Genomic DNA, 16611 nt, shown 5'->3' on the forward strand with positions numbered 1-16611 from the left:
TTGGATTAGATTAGGGCACTCAGACTATTTTCATTTGTGTAATTGTTAGTATGCCTTCATGTCTGGTATGTGTCTCCATGCTGTCTAATTACATGGTGTTGAATACTGCTCTCATTAAGTAAGGGCATCTGCTTCCACTGTTAAGTTCACTGTCTTTCCTATATTCTTTTCATATTCTGAGGGCTCTGAAATGGGTGTATTTTATGTTTATATAGGCCTATATCTGTCTTTTGACTCTATAATGCTAGACATTAGAAAATGCTTTTGAAGTACATGAGAAATAAACACAAAGCCTAATCAAGAGCTGGAAACCAGTGGAGACATTAAATATTAAAATAATTATATAAACATAGCATAGATAGTAATTAAAATTTTAAAGTGAAGAAAAGGGAAGCATCTGTATGGATTTTAGGTCAATACAACATCAGATTAAAACTACATTTTAGCACTGTGTCACTTAGGACTAAGTGATGCTTTATGTCTAAGGATAATTATCCTGGTGAGGACTTAATACAAAAATGCATGTTACCAATGTTGCATAACATTCTCTGGGAAACATAAAAATCTAGTGATACTAGATAGGGTACTGGTGATACATCAATTCTATCGAGGTCAAGTTTGGTTGGTTAAACAGTGATTTCTTTTTGAGGGGTAGTTACTTACTAACAGGAGCGTAGATGAAGATGGATGAAGTGCTTCTTATAAGAATATTGATGACTTAAAGGCAGCAGCATCCCTGAAAAGTCCACCCCAACATGAGTGATGACTCACAAGTCTGCATCTCTGGAGTTCCCCAACATATGACTATCTCTTGTCCCTAGATACTGCTTATTCCTTTTATAATTGGGGAGAAATTTTTAATCCCATAACTTTCTTGAGTTTATGGAGCTTTGTGAGTTTCAGGAGCATCCCTTCTTCCCTTCAAGAGAGAAACTTTCAATTCAGAGGAAATAGCTCTATGTGCTCAATATAAATAAAAACCTTTAAAACCGCAGTTGTGACTTTTCCTGTTATATCTGTGATCTGTTCCTATCCATTCTTTGAATTCATTAACAGTGTTATGGAATGTTGGCCACTGCCACTTGAGCATAAGCAAGACTGCAATAGGAAGCTAATGAACTTCTAAATCTTTTATTAAGTTTTTATTGACATCTTTTTCATAGTATGCATGTTCTGACCAAGGTCCTCTCTATATACTCCTCCCAGGTCCTTCACACCTCCCACCCACCCAACTCCATACCCTTCCAATACCTAACAAAATATTTTTTTTTCAAAAAAAGGGTGCAGGGAGGGTGCAGAAAGCACAAGAAACATACAACTTCTAAATCTTGCCAGTCACTAACTAGATAAACTTAAGTAACATTCTTAAAATAATTAAAAGCATACTGGCTTTATACTAAAAGCTCTAAATGCATTATGTCATGATTGCAATAGTAATAAGAAAAATTATGCTTTTAAGAAAAGCTGTCAATCATCCTTTAAAAAGCTGTCAAACTCTCCTCCCTATGCAATATATTCTAAGGGGGATTTAAAAATAACGCTTATTTCCTTTCCAATTTTCTTCATTCATTCAGCAAACACTGATTATTTTCCCTGGTGTCCTGAATAAAGATTGAAATCAGTGTGGATTTGAAGTTTATTATTTGATTAGTGCACCTGAATCATTAATGATATGAGCTCAAACCTTAAAATAGTTTGAATAAAGAGCTCCTGTCACACAGATCACACAAATGAAGACCAACAATGCCAGCCTTCATTTCTAGACATTAATATTAACCATCAACTGAAGCCCTAAATCTTATTTCAGAAGAAAATTAAGTGAATTATAAACTACATCATGGTGGTTGTGTTTTTGATCCATCTTTTCAAAATAACTTTCAACACATAATAATGAAAGATAAAGGCAAAGAAACTGGAACAAAGACAATGAAAACGGATAGAGATAATTCTACCCAAAGTCTGGGGTCAGAAAGTGATAAAATGTTGCCCTTAGCCTTGACCTTCCTGGAAGTCAGAAGAAAAAGTGAAATAAAAAAAGCATCATGTCTTGCCATAATACGGTAGAAAACAAAAAAGTTCTTGGAGACGGCAGGAGTATTTCTCACATTGGTATCTTAAAGGAAATCAATTTCACAGAGTCTTATACAAAACATTGTGTGTAATACAAATCTCAAAAATTTGCAAGGAATGAAAATATATTCTTCGTATAATTATTGTTTCAAGTTTAAGCTAAATAATAACAAAAGACAGCCTGCAGAAATCAATCAGTGGTCCAGAGCACTCCCTGCTCTTGTAGAGGATGAAGCTTGTTCCCAGCCTGAAACCCCAACAGGGCAATGGATGCCATCTTTTGGGATACCCACAAACATACACATAAAAATAAATATTTTCTTTAATTTTGATGTTATTAAAATCACCTCTGCCACGGACCGGCTTGGGGGAGCCATTCAGATTGTGGGAGAAGCACGGTCTTGGTACAGGAAGGCACAAGTTTGGCGAATGACAGACAGACATAACATACAAGAGAGTGGTTGGAATCTGCTGCGATTTTACTGAATTCATGTTTTCATTATACAGTATTTAAACAAAGAACAAATCAGAAGGTCATGTGTCATCAGTTGGCACAGTATGAAAGCTTTTTTTAATCACAGTATCAGGGACAGGTGTTAGACATAAAACATCCTTAGAAAAGGAAATCTTGTCCTTGGGAAAGTAAACCTCAGACAAGTAGTTTCATCTTATGAATAGAGAGTTTCTGTCTCATTATTGCTATCATGGCCCTTCCTCTTTCTAACCCTTTCTTTATCTCATCTAGTGACCAAATATGCCTAATCAGCTCTCTGCACCTGTTGAAATATACTTTTTAGTACCTTTTTATGCAGGAGACACCATGTGGGTTGGGATCTAGCAAGCCTATTCATAAAGTTCAAAGTATAACATAACAGTCTTTGTCCATCAACATTAACCCTTCTATTCCCTTGCTCATCATACACCCCCATGTATGACAAAGCTTTTGCTGTAGTCTTAAACATTCCCATACTGTGATTTCTTATCTCAAAGCTGTTCCTGAAGAGAATGATACTTGTCTTGTATATATAAAGACTATCATTATTATGAAAGAAATTGTGCAAAACTCATATCCCACATAGCCAGCTAATCGAGAAACCTGTCTATGCCCCAAGGGCAGCCAATACCGGATGTCTGCATTAACCTTCAGGAAACCTAGTCCCATGGGACACGTAGCTCCTGTCCGGTATAATGACTTATGTCATGTCACACAGACAACACTGGAGTTGGTGTGGCACACCTCAGAGAATGTGTTTAGTGATGATATAAGCCATGGTCAGTCCAATCTCCACACCTGGTAACCTCTGGGTTTCCACCCTCCCCAATCTTTCAGAGTAATGTTTGCTTCTTAACTTCTTACTACCTGGAGACCACTAATTCCAACCTCCCTACTTTTTTTATCATTTCTTTCCATTGTCTTGCATGTATTTTGTTATTTTTTCCTTACTTTTTGTTTAATTTGAACAAATCACTTGCTCATCATGGTTTCACATGGCAGTTATTTTTTTTTCATGGTTTATTTTTTTATATTTAAAAATTTCCATCTCCTCCCTTCCTCCTCTCCCTTCCCTCCCCTCATCCTCTCCTTTCCCTCCCCTCCTTCTCCCCCTTCCCACCCTCCCCTCCACCCATACCTCCCCTCCCTCCCTCTCAAGGCCAAGGAGCCATCAGGGTTCCCTACTCTATGCTAAGACCAAGGTCCTCCCAACTCCCCCCAGGTCCAGGAAGATGATCGACCAAGCTGAGAAGGCTCCCACAGAGCCCGTCCATGCAGAAGAATCAGAGCACAGCGCCATTGTCCTTTGCTTCTCAGTCAGCCCCCGCTGTTGGCCACATTCAGAGAGGCGGGTTTGGTCGCATGATCCATCAGTCCCATTCCAACTGGAGTTGGTGATCTCCCATTAGTTCTGTCCCACCGTCTCCATGAGTGAAGGCACCCCTCATGTTCCTGACTTTCTTTCTCAGGTTCTCTCTCCTTCTGCTCATCATCAGGACCTTGGGAGCTCAGTCCGGTGCTCCAATGTGGAGCTCTGTCATTTTCTTCATCTATCGTCAGGTGGAGGTTCTATGGTGATATGGAAGAAATTCATCAGTATGGCTATAGGAACTGGCCTTTTCAAGCTCCCTCTCCTCAGCTGCCCAAGGAACTAACTGGGGGCGTCTCCCTGGAAACCTGGGAACCCCTCTAGGGTCAAGTCTCTTGACAACCCTCAGGTGGCTCCTTAAATTAAGATATATGCTTCCCTGCTCCCATATCCACCCTTCCTGTATCCCAAGCATCCCATTCCTCCGAGCTCCCCCCATTCTCCCCTTCACACTTTTCTCTCCCCATCTTCCCTTGGCTCAGTCTCGCCCAACCCTCAAGTTCCCAATTTTGCCTGGCGATCGTGTCTACTTCCAATATCCAGGAGGATTACTATATCTTTTTTGGGGAATTCCCCTTCTTATTATCTTCTCAAGGATCCCAAATTATAGGCTCGATGTCCTTTAATTATGGCTAGAAACCGATTATGAGTGGGTACATCCCATGTTCATCTTTTTGGGTCTGGGTTACCTCACTCAGAATAGTGTTTTCTATTTCCATCCATTTGCCTGCAAAATTCAAGATGTCATTGTTTTTTACCGCTGAATAGTATTCTAACATGTATATATTCCACAGTTTCTTCAACCATTCTTCCACTGAAGGGCATCTAGGTTGTTTCCAGGATCTGGCTATTACAAATAATGCTGCTATGAACATAGATGAGCAAATGCTTTTGTTGTATGATTGGGCATCTCTTGGGTAGATTCCCAATAGTGGAATTGCTGGGTTCTGGGGTAGGTTGATCCCGAATTTCCTGAGAAACCGCCACACTGCTTTCCAAAGTGGTTGCACAAGTTTGCATTCCCACCAGCAATGGATGAGTGTACCCCTTACCCCACAACCTCTCCAGCAAAGGTTATTATTGGTGTTTTGGATTTTAGCCAATCTGACAGGTGTAAGATGATATCTCAAAGTTGTTTTGATTTGCATTTCCCTGATAGCTAGGGAGGTTAAGCATGACCTTAAGTGTCTTTTGGCCATTTGAACTTCATCTGTGGAGAATTCTCTGTTCAGTTCAGCACCCCATTTTTTAATTGGGTTAATTGTCATTTTACTATCTAGTCTCTTGAGTTCCTTATATATTTTAGAGATCAGACCTTTGTCATTTGCAGGGTTGGTGAAGATCTTTTCCCAGTCAGTAGGCTGCCTTTGTGTCTTAGTGACAATGTCCTTTGCTTTACAGAAGCTGCTCAACTTTAGGAGGTCCCATTTATTCAATGTTGCCCTTAATGTCTGTGCAGCTGGGGTTATGCATAGGAAACGGTTCCCTGTGCCCATTTGTTGTAGAGTACTTCCCACTTTCTCCTCTATCAAGCTCAATGTGTTCAGATTAATATTGAGGTCTTTAATCCATTTGGACTTGAGTTTTGTGCATGGTGATAGATATGGATCTACTTTCATTCTTCTACAGGTTGACATCCAGTTGTGCCAGCACCATTTGTTGAAGATGCCCTTTTTCTTCCATTGTGTACTTTTGGCTCCTTTATCAAAAATCAGGTGTTCGTAGGTTTGTGGTTTAAGATCCGGGTCTTCTATACGATTCCATTGGTCAACTTCTCTGTTTTTATGCCAATACCAAGCTGTTTTCAATACTGTAGCTCTGTAATAGAGTTTGAAGTCAGGGATGGTAATGCCTCCAGAAGTACCTTTATTGTATAAGATTTTTTTGGCTATCCTGGGTTTCTTGTTTTTCCATATAAAGTTGATTATTGTCCTCTCAATCTCTGTGAAGAATTTTAATGGGACCTTGATTGGGATTGCATTGAATCTATAGATTGCTTTTGGTAGAATTGCCATTTTTACTATGTTGATCCTCCCAATCCACGAGCAGGGGAGATCCTTCCATTTTCTGGTATCCTCTTCAATTTCTTTCTTCAAAGACTTAAAGTTCTTGTCAAATAAATCCTTCACTTCCTTGGTTAGAGATACTCCCAGATATCTTATGCTATTTGTGGCTATTGTGAAAGGTGATACTTCTCTGATTTCCCTCTCTTCTTCCTTATCCTTTGTGTATAGGAGGGCGACTGATTTTTGGAGTTGATCTTGTAACCTGCCACATTACTGAAGGAGTTTATCAGCTGTAGGAGTTCTTTGGTGGAGTTTTTGGGGTCGCTTATGTATACTATCATATCATCTGCAAATAATGAAAGTTTAACTTCTTCCTTTCCAAATTGAATCCCCTTGATTCCCTTATGTTGTCTTATTGCTATTGCTAGAACTTCAAGCACTATATTGAAGAGATAAGGAGAGAGTGGACAGCCTTGTCGTGTTCCTGAATTTAGTGGGATAGCCTTTAGTTTCTCTCCGTTTAATTTGATGTTAGCTGTCGGCTTGCTGTAAATAGCTTTTAATATATTTAGGAATGACCCTTGTATCCCTAATCTCTCCAAAACCTTTATCATAAAAGGGTGCTAAATTTTGTCAAATGCTTTTTCAGCATCTAATGGGATGACCATATGGTTTTTATCCTTCAGTTTATTTATATGATAGATTACATTGATAGATTTTCGTATGTTGAACCAGCCCTGCATTTCTGGGATGAAGCCTACTTGATCGTAATGGATAATTTTTCTAATGTGTTCTTGGATTCGGTTTGCCAGTATTTTATTGAGAATTTTTGCGTCAATGTTCATGAGTGAGATTGGCCTGTAATTCTCTTTCTTGGTTGAGTCTTTGTGTGGTTTAGGTATCAGGGTAACTGTAGCTTCATAGAAGGAATTCGGCAGTGACTCTTGTGTTTCTATATTATGAAATACCTTAAGGAGTATAGGTATTAGGTCTTCTTGGAAGTTCCTCATTGAAACCATCTGGTCCTGGGCTCTTTTTGGTAGGGAGGTTTCTGATAACAGTTTCTAATTCTTCGCGACTAACAGGACGATTTAGAGCATTTACCTGGTCCTGGTTTAACTTTGGTATATGGTATTTATCTAAAAAACTGTCCATTTCTTTTACATTTTCCAATTTTGTGGCATACAGGCTTTTGTAGTAAGATCTAATGATTCTCTGAATTTCCTCTGTGTCTGTGGTTATGTCCCCCTTTTCATTTCTGATCTTATTAATTTGTGTATTCTCCCTCTGCCGTTTGATTAGTTTGGCTAAGGGTTTGTCAATCTTGTTGATTTTCTCCAAGAACCAGCTTCTTGTTTCATTGATTCTTTGGATTGTTTTCTGTGTTTCTATTTTGTTGATTTCTGCCCTCAGTTTGATATTTCCAGTCTTCTACTTCTCCTAGGTGAGTCTGCTTCTTTTTTTTCCAGAGCATTCAGGTGTGCTGTTAAGTCACCAATGAGTGCTTTCTCCATTTTCTTTAAGTGGGCACTTAGTGCTATGAACTTTCCTCTTAGCACTACATTCATTGTGTCCCATAGGTTTGAGTATGTTGTGTCTTTGTTTTCATTAAATTCAAGAAAGACTTTAATTTCTTTCTTTATTTCTTCCTTAACACAGGTGTGGTTCAGTAGTTGACTGTTCAGTTTCCATGAGTTTGTGGGCTTTCTGGGGGTAGCATTGTTGTTGAATTCTAATTTTAATCCATGGTGATCCGATAAGACACAGGTGGTTACTAATATTTTTTTGTAACTGTGGAAGTTTGCTTTGTTACCAAGTATATGGTCAATTTTCTAAAAGGTTCCATGAGCCGCAGAGAAGAAGGTATATTCTTTCCTATTTGGGTGGAATGTTCTATAGATGTCTGTTAAGTCCATTTGGTTCATTACCTCCATTAAGTCTTTCAATTCTCTGTTAGGTTTCTGTCTGATTGACCTGTCCATTGGTGAGAGAGGAGTGTTGAAGTCTCCAACTATTAGTGTGTGTGGTTTGATGGCTGCCTTGAGTTCTAGAAGTGTTTCTTTTACATAAGTGGGAGCTTTTATATTAGGGGCATAGATATTCAGGATTGAGACTTCATTCTGAAGGATTTTTCCTGTTATGAGTATAAAGTGTCCCTTTCCATCTCTTCTGATTGATTTTAGTTTGAAGTCAACTTTGTTGGAAATTAGTATGGCCACACCCGCCTGTTTCTTAGGGCCATTTGCTTGATAAACCTTTTCCCAACCCTTTACTCTGAGTAGGTGTTTGTCTTTGTGGTTGAGGTGTGTTTCTTGTAAACAGTAAAATGTTAGATCCTGTTTTGGTATCCAGTCTCTTAGCCTGTGCCTTTTTATAGGTGAATTGAGTCCATTGATATTAAGTGATATTAATGACCAGTGGTTGTTAACTTCGGTCATTTTTTGTAGTAGAGTTTGTGTGTTTCACTTCTTCTAGTTGTGCTGGTGAAGGGTTGCTAGATGCCTGAGTTATTGTGGGCGTTGTTGGACTCCTTGGTTTGTGATTTTCCTTCTATTACTTTCTGCAAGGCTGGATTTGTGGCTACGTATTGTTTAAATCTGTTTTTGTCCTGGAATATCTTGTTTTCTCCATCAATGGTGAATGCAAGCTTTGCTGGGTATAGTAGTCTAGGCTTGCATCCATGTTCCCTTAGTGTCTGTAGCACATCTATCCAAGCTCTTCTGGCTTTCATGGTTTCCATTGAGAAATCAGGTGTAATTCTGATAGGTTTCCCTTTATATGTTACTTGACCTTTTTCCTTTGCAGCTCTTAATATCTGTTCTTTATTCTGTATGTTTTGTGTTTTGATTATTATATGGCATGGGGATGCTTTCTTTTGATCCAGTCTATTGGTGTTCTGTAGGCTTCTTGTACCTTCATAGGAACATCCTTCTTTAGGTTGGGGAAGTTTTCTTCTATAATTTTGTTGAATATGTTTTCTGGTCCTTTGAGTTGTAATTCTTCTCCTTCTTCTACCCCAATTATTCTTAGGTTTGGTCTTTTCATGGTGTCCCAGATTTCCTGAATGTTTTGTGTTAAGAATTTGTTAGATTTGTTTAGTTCTTTAATCTGTGAGTTTATTTCCTCTATAGTATCTTCAGAGTCCGAGATTCTTTCTTCCATCTCTTGTATTCGGTTGGAAATACTTGTCTCTGAAGTTTCTGTTCGTTTACTCAGAGTTTCCATTTCCAGTCGTCCCTCAGATTGTGTTTTCTTCAATACCTCCATTTCATTTATCAGGTCTTGTACTGTTCCCTTACCTGTTTGATTGCTTTTTCTTGTTTTTCTTGTTTTCTTGGGTATCTTTGAGAGATTTATTTATTTCGTCTACCTTTTTGTTTGTCATCTCCATTTCTTTATGGCAGTTTTTTACCTCCTGTTTAAGGTCCTCTATTATTTTCATAAAGTACTGTTTAAGGTCAGTTTCTTCTATATCTTCTGGGGTAGGGTGTTCAATTCTTGTTGTTTTGGGATGTCTGGATTGTGGTGATGTCATGTTGCCTTTCATGTTGTTGGAGGAGCTCCTGCATTGGCGCCTGCCCATCTCTTCCTTCAAAAGGAGCCCAGAGGCGCTTGGTGTCCTAGACCAATCTTTGCTGTGACTGAAACTGGATGGATCTCCCCAGTGCCAGAGGAGGACCTATTCCTTGCGTCACAATCTAAAGAAGCCCGCACTCCCTTGCAGGAATCCTGAGACCTGACTGGAGGCCAGAGTCTGACCCCTTTGGGTGGATGGCCTTAGAAAAGGAGCAGGACACCTGAGAATGCTAGGGAAGGCTTGGGAGAGACTGGTCCGGGAGAAACAGAGATAAGACTGCAGAGGGAGCTGGGGATGGGGGTCTGTGCTCTCTTCCAGGGCAGGTTGCCCCAGGGTCCGCATTCACTCACCAGTTCAGATGGGATGTCGGTGCACAGGATCAGGGATTCCAGGCAGCCCAGGGTAGCCGCCCAGACAAAAGGGCCACATGGCAGTTATTTATAATCTCTATTATCATCTCAGGATTCTTAGGCACAGTCCCTATATCAACTCTTGTGTGCTTGATAAACATCTTTTTCAACCATTCTTACACCAATATTCAACCCTTGGCAACTTCAGCCCCTCTCACTTCTGTCTTCTTACCAGTTTCACATAGTTTATACCCATTCTCACTATAGTTCTTACTGTTTTCATTCAAGCTGTCAATTTTACCTTCTCATGCAGTTCAAGTCTACTTGGTTCACTGATGAGTTCTTGGAAGGGTATCCTACCTCCTTGTTAACCCCAGGACCACATTATGACAGATTCTGTCAAATGACTTACTGGTTAACTAAGCAAATTATTTAATAAGTTCATGAATACAGGGTCAAAAGTTCCAAGAGAAATTCTACACATCTGACTCATCAGTCTTTGAAGCTGAATTTGAAAGCTATTATTTCAATAGCTTTGAAGCTATTATTAGGGTGACATCACAGATTTGTACGATGCTGCTGTGTGACAAGACTTTTTCTGGAGAGATGCTACACACACACGTCTACTTATCCTAAAGGGGAAGACTACAATCAACCCAAGTATGGATAGCACCAAATTTCAACTTGGTAAACCAATGAGCTTTGTTGGGGTATAGAATAGGGATGTAGATGGCCTTTTCTTTCCCACCAGTCAGTTCCTAAATGACCGCACAGAAACTGAATATTAATTATAAATGTTTGGCAAATAGGTCAGGTTTATGACTAACTAGTTTTTACTAATAGGTTGTCTGTACCCTAGTATTTTTCTCGGTAGAAACACAGTAAGCCAGACCAAGTCACATTTAAAAAAGTAAAAGACCAGATTTATTATGAGCAAAGCAACTCCTGGGTGACTCCTTCAGTCCTTAGAGATTGACTGGGGGGGTGGGGGGAGCAGAAAAAAATCACATGACCAATCTAAGGTAGGGTGCTTATGTACGCTGTAGGCACGGGGTGAGAATGTGCCCTCCACAAGCTGGATTTGTGCCTAATTAGAACACTTTAGGTAGGTATTGGGCAACTGGCAACTTTAGGGCAGGAGCCGCCAGTGACCAAGAATGCAGAACTGGGCATTTTGGCAGCTTTTCTCTGTTTCTGGAGATTCTCTGGTTTGGCAGGGTTTGGAGAGACAGGAATGGGGCTTTCGCAGGGGCAGGCTGTTTTCAGTCAAACACGTACAACTTAAATTAACGCATTTCTATTAACCTATGTGCTGCCCCAAGGCTCATGGCTTTCACATCTCCTGCGTGTCCTGCTTCCTTTCCATCTCATTGGTGATTCTTCTGCCTCGGCCCTGCTTCTTCCCAGCGTTGTCCTGAAAAATCCTACCTAGTTATGGGCCAGTTGGCTTTCTATTAACAATTAGAGCAGCATGTTAGGGTCCACAGATGCTCCACAAACTCACATGCAATCTCCAAGAGCTTTTATTTCTTGAGACAAATTCCAGTTTGTATGGGTGACCCATACACCAAAATGGTGGCCACCCCGAGAGAAGCTCTGAGCCTCCTTTTCTACACTGCTAGGGGAATTCCAGGTACAGTTAGTTCATCTCCAGCAAACACAATTGGTAAAGCAAGTAATAGTTACACTAGTTTAAATGTGATTGGCTGTGGCACCTTTAGAGATGCCTGGCCCGGACGTGAATCAAAAACTGTGCTCTCTTGAAGTATTTGCCCTTTTCTGGTTGGCTGACTCTAGCCTGCTAGGGTGAGCAGGCTGTGGGCTGGGGAGGAGGCCACTGTTTTGTTCTCACCAGAGAATAGCAAAGTGACAAACCGGAAGCAAAGCTGCAAACCTGTGTCAAAGGCCTGGTCGAGACAAGTGGCTGCAACCTGCAGGGATCAGGATCCCAGCTCTGCCCGCACACTCACTTAGGTACCATGCTTCATGTCATCTTGGCACTGGCTTTGCTACTCAACCCACGTTTTTCAGCCGGCACACCTGGGTGTCTAGCACTACATATTTCCGGTCTACAAAGATTGTTCCACAGCAGAGAGGGTACTTGACTCAAAGACACCTGTATCAAGGCCCACCACAGCCAATGAGAACTCACAAAACATGGGAACCTCCATGGCCTATGAGCAGCTCAACAGTAGAAAAGTGGCCTTTTCAAGTGGCTCAATTCTTCTCAACATCTTCCAAGCCACTAGCCTGGTCCAGAGTCCTCCCAACTTTGAGAGCAACATCAGCAGCTTGGCTTGCTTGCTCTGACAGTGAGGGGGCCTAGTGAGTCTGATCAGTTTTAGAGAGTTCCTGAATCTATTTTGGGTTGTTTATCCACCTGCTTAAGAAAGGTAACCTTCATGACAGAACGTTTCAATCTTGGAGGACACTGTTACAATACATTCTCCAACAATGAAAAGAATCAGTCTACCTTCTGGGATGTGAACATGTAAGAAAATAAAAGAGATATACTTACTAACTGCAAAAATACTATCAATATTATCTAAGGTACGACATTCAATATTCTCTAAGGTAAGACATGCTACTTCCCAATGGTACCAGTCAAATTGGGAGCGTAGGCCCCAGCCCCTCGCATCTGTCTCAGTCCCCAGGCCTGGTCTGGACCAAGCAAACCAAGTCCTGACCCCTCCCTAGGGGTGGGGTCAGATCCACTCCCCAGGGTATTTAAGTGATCTCCCGAAAGAGGAACACGTGGTGGTCTCCCTTTCTTGGGGGTGGGGTCGCGTTTCTGCAGCTTCCCGGTTCCCCCTGGGGCCACCTGAGAGTGCAGAACTCCAATTAATCCTGGATATTTCTTAATTTGGCTTGTTTAGATTCGGCTGCATTGGGAATTTTGCGTCAGCAGGGTGCTCATGTTAGGAAATATTCCTAACAGTACCGACAGAAAGTGGTGAACTTTAAAGTCTCATCTGGACATGGTGCTTCATGTCTGTCATCCCAGTCTTTAGAAGTGGAGGTAGATGTCTCAGGATCTGGAGCATGACCAAGAGTAGTAGCCGGTGCAGTATAAAACCCTACCTCAAAAAAGAAAACAGAAATAAGAACAACAAAACATATTCTGAATAAAACTAGTTCCTGTGAGCCTTCTTCTCTGCTTTCTTGTTATTCCTCTTGGCTCAGTTTAAATAACAAAATGTGTACTTTATTTTTAACTAAAACAAGCTTCCTCCCTCCCTGATTCCATCAAGAGTCCCTCATACTAAAAGTGGCCATAGTTGCACAGAAATCCTGCTTTCCTGGGTGATGGCGTAAATCACAAACAATCCCACACCAGTTTGGAATTATGATTAATAGAATGGTTATTTATTTAAAGGGGAAAAAACTTACAGATCACCGTCCCAGACAACAGCCCTCTGCGCAATCAGGAAGGGAGCCTAGTCGTCCGAAGGGGAGCCGGAAGCCAGAGAGCGAGCGGAGGGAAGTGGCCGCATTTTTAAAAAGAGAGACCACGCCCCAATGGGCTGGTATCTCAGCGGCTATTGGCTGAAGGAGCAGAAGGAGCTCCCGCAACACCTCCCCCTTTTGTTTAAGTAAGAGAGTTCTAAACCTACTATGAAATTATATACAATAAGCACAAATATCCTATTCCAACTAGCTTAAGTCTTATATAATAAATAACTTGGCCAAGTCATGAGAGGAAAGTAACTACATTTATATAGTCTTCAACCCCATCGAAGATCTGAGAAGGAAAATAAAGTTACCTGAGTAATTAGGAAGTGCATTCAAACAACTTCTAAAACATGTAACAAATCACAGAGACAACTAGCTACCTGGACAATCACCCAAAGTCACGTTTGCAGCGTTGAAGCAACCAACTTTGGCTAAGGCCTAACGTAACTGACATACCATTTTCAAAGGCAAGAAACTTTTCAGAACTATCTTACCCTGTCTTGGCAGGATATGACAGTCCTGTTTTATCCATTTATGGATGCTCTGTATCTGTCAGTGGTTGAGGTATGGGCATTTCTTTGCCCAAAGGCCAGTTCTGCCAAGAAGAAAGGCTCCACGTGGAGTGTCTTTGGTGCTCAACATTCTCTCGGGAATAGATTGGTGTTGCCAGGAGCAATTGTGTCTCACTACCAAATTATTTGTCTACCATGGAACTCTGAGTTAAATTAAAGGCCATTTTCTACAGCTCTTTGAAGAGGTTGAAGATTATCTATCTATTCCGAGTATAGTCTCTATTTATCTAACGAACCTGATTAGTCTAATTATAAATGACAAACATAGATGACTACTGATCTATATAATTCTCAATACCTATCTAACTTAAAGACTAAGACAATAAACAACTGTGCAATAAATGAGGACAATATCCCCAAACGTAAACAATGTCATTATACAAATAATATCAGAGGTAGAAATGTACATTGCAATATGATAAATATCTCAATATGACAATTGTTTTAAACAGAGTTAGAAGCATACTCTCATACAATGTTCAATATACAAGAATCAACACCAATGCAATTTTCTAATAACAATAATTCACAAATACCAATCATCCCATCAAACCAGGTAATCCCCCCCCCTTTTTTTTTCATAAACACCCCTGAGTCCATATAATACCTCCCCCATCCCCTCAACCCGATACCAACTACTAAATGATGTCCCTAAACCAGAGGGCAAACTCTGTTGGGAGAGGGGGTGTCGTCCTCTAAGATTGCTTCTAGCTGACATGGGGGCGACGTTCTTCTCAGGGGGTTCCATGAAAGCAAATGATGGTAAAATTCCCAGAATAACATTTGATCGAGGAAATTGTAACTAGCCTCTGAGTGTTTTGAGGAGGTCCGGCCAGAGTGTTGTCAAAATTGTACACCATTTGAAACTGTCTTGTGTAGTTGGTACCAAAAAAAAAAAAAAAAAACCAAAAAAAAGGTCTAATTTTAGCGCTATTAAAAACATGATGTCATAGTAACCAGGTGAAATTGATGTTGTGGGGCCCCATCTTCATCCTGGAAACTTCAAAGATTACTGAAGGAAAATTTGTTGTTTGTTACAGGAAAGGTAAACATTATCTACAAAGACATATACAGACATATATATTCGATGGAAGGTATAATAAAGACAGACACAGATATGAGGAAAGGCAAAGAAAGTTTATCAAGTATCATCATCATCATCATCATCATTACTATTATTATTCTGTCCCATTTCATGGCTCCTGACCTGAGACAGAATCTCTGAGATATCTCTTATCAACAGGCTTGGAATTGAAGAGAGACTGAGCCATAGTCCAACTCCAAAACCAGCTCTATATACATATAAATAAAAGCACAGTAATGTATATATATATATATTTAAAAAATGTTTTATACTTACTAAACCTATTCAGGTTCTGTGTTGATCCATATTAGGTTGTAACTAGTGTCCATCCATCAGTATTTAAATATCCAGGGTCCCTTAAGTTCTTTGAAGATGAGTGGTTTCCTGTGGAGATAAGAAAAGAACCCTGCCCCCAACCTATATGCTTTTCTTACTATCAGTATGATCATCATCCTTGTGAATGAATTATTTTTCTTTTCCAAGGGGCTTCTCCTCTTCAAACCGAACCTTTATTAATTTTGATGGTATCCACAATTTTTCCTCTCCTGTGGAGACAAGAGCAAAACCCCTTCCCCAACGCAGCACATCTCCTGGCTTCCATTGAGAGGTCAGCACATCTTTGAAATAAATTGGTTGATTTAGTTCAGCAGACTTTTCCATTATCCAATGTTTTTCTGCCGCTGTTGTTCCTTTCTCATTAGCGTTAAGAAAATTCAAGGTTAATAAAGCATTATGCAATCTATTTCTGGGGGTATTTTCCGTCCCTTTTTGTTTGTTCAGCATATCCTTTATAGTACGATTTGATCTTTCTATAACTGCCTGACCTGTAGGATTATTTGGTATACCTGTAATGTGTTTTACATTATAATAATCAAAAAAAGCGTTTCATTTTCTTAGATACATATGCTGGACCATTGTCTGTCTTTATTTGTGCAGGTATACCCATGATGGCCATAACTTCTAATAAATGTGTGATTACTGAATCAGCCTTTTCTGAGCTCAGGGCAGTAGCCCATTGAAAACCTGAATATGTGTCTATGGTGTGGTGTACATATTTTAATTTACCAAATTCCATAAAGTGAAACACATCCATCTGCCAGATTTCATTCCTTTGAGTACCCTTTGGGTTACTCCCTGCAGGCAACAGTGTTTGATTATAGAAAGAACAAGTAGGACATCTCTTTATAATGTCCTTAGCTTGTTGCCATGTAATGGAAAATTCTTTCTTTAGGCCTTTACTATTGACATGATGCTTTTTATGAAATTCTGAGGCCTTCAACACACTTCCAATCAATAATTGATCAATCTCTGCATTACCTTGTGCTAGAGGACCAGGCAGACCCGTGTGGGACCGGATGTGTGTTATGTACATTGGACAAAGCCTATTCCTAATTATATCTTGTACCCAGATAAACAATGAAGTCAACTCTGTGTCATCTGGAATAAATTCAGCAGTTTCAATATGCAAGATAACTCTTTCTGCATATTGTGAATCTGTAACTATATTAAGAGGTTCTTTAAAGTCCCTTAGCACCATAAGAATGGCATATAATTCTGCCTTTTGGACAGAATTATAAGGGCTTTGTTCCACCTTACTCAATTCATCTGACTTGTAACCAGCTTTCCCTGATTTATTT

The sequence above is a fragment of the Arvicola amphibius genome, chromosome 11, assembly GCF_903992535.2.
Source record: "Arvicola amphibius chromosome 11, mArvAmp1.2, whole genome shotgun sequence".
NCBI lineage: Eukaryota > Metazoa > Chordata > Mammalia > Rodentia > Cricetidae > Arvicola > Arvicola amphibius.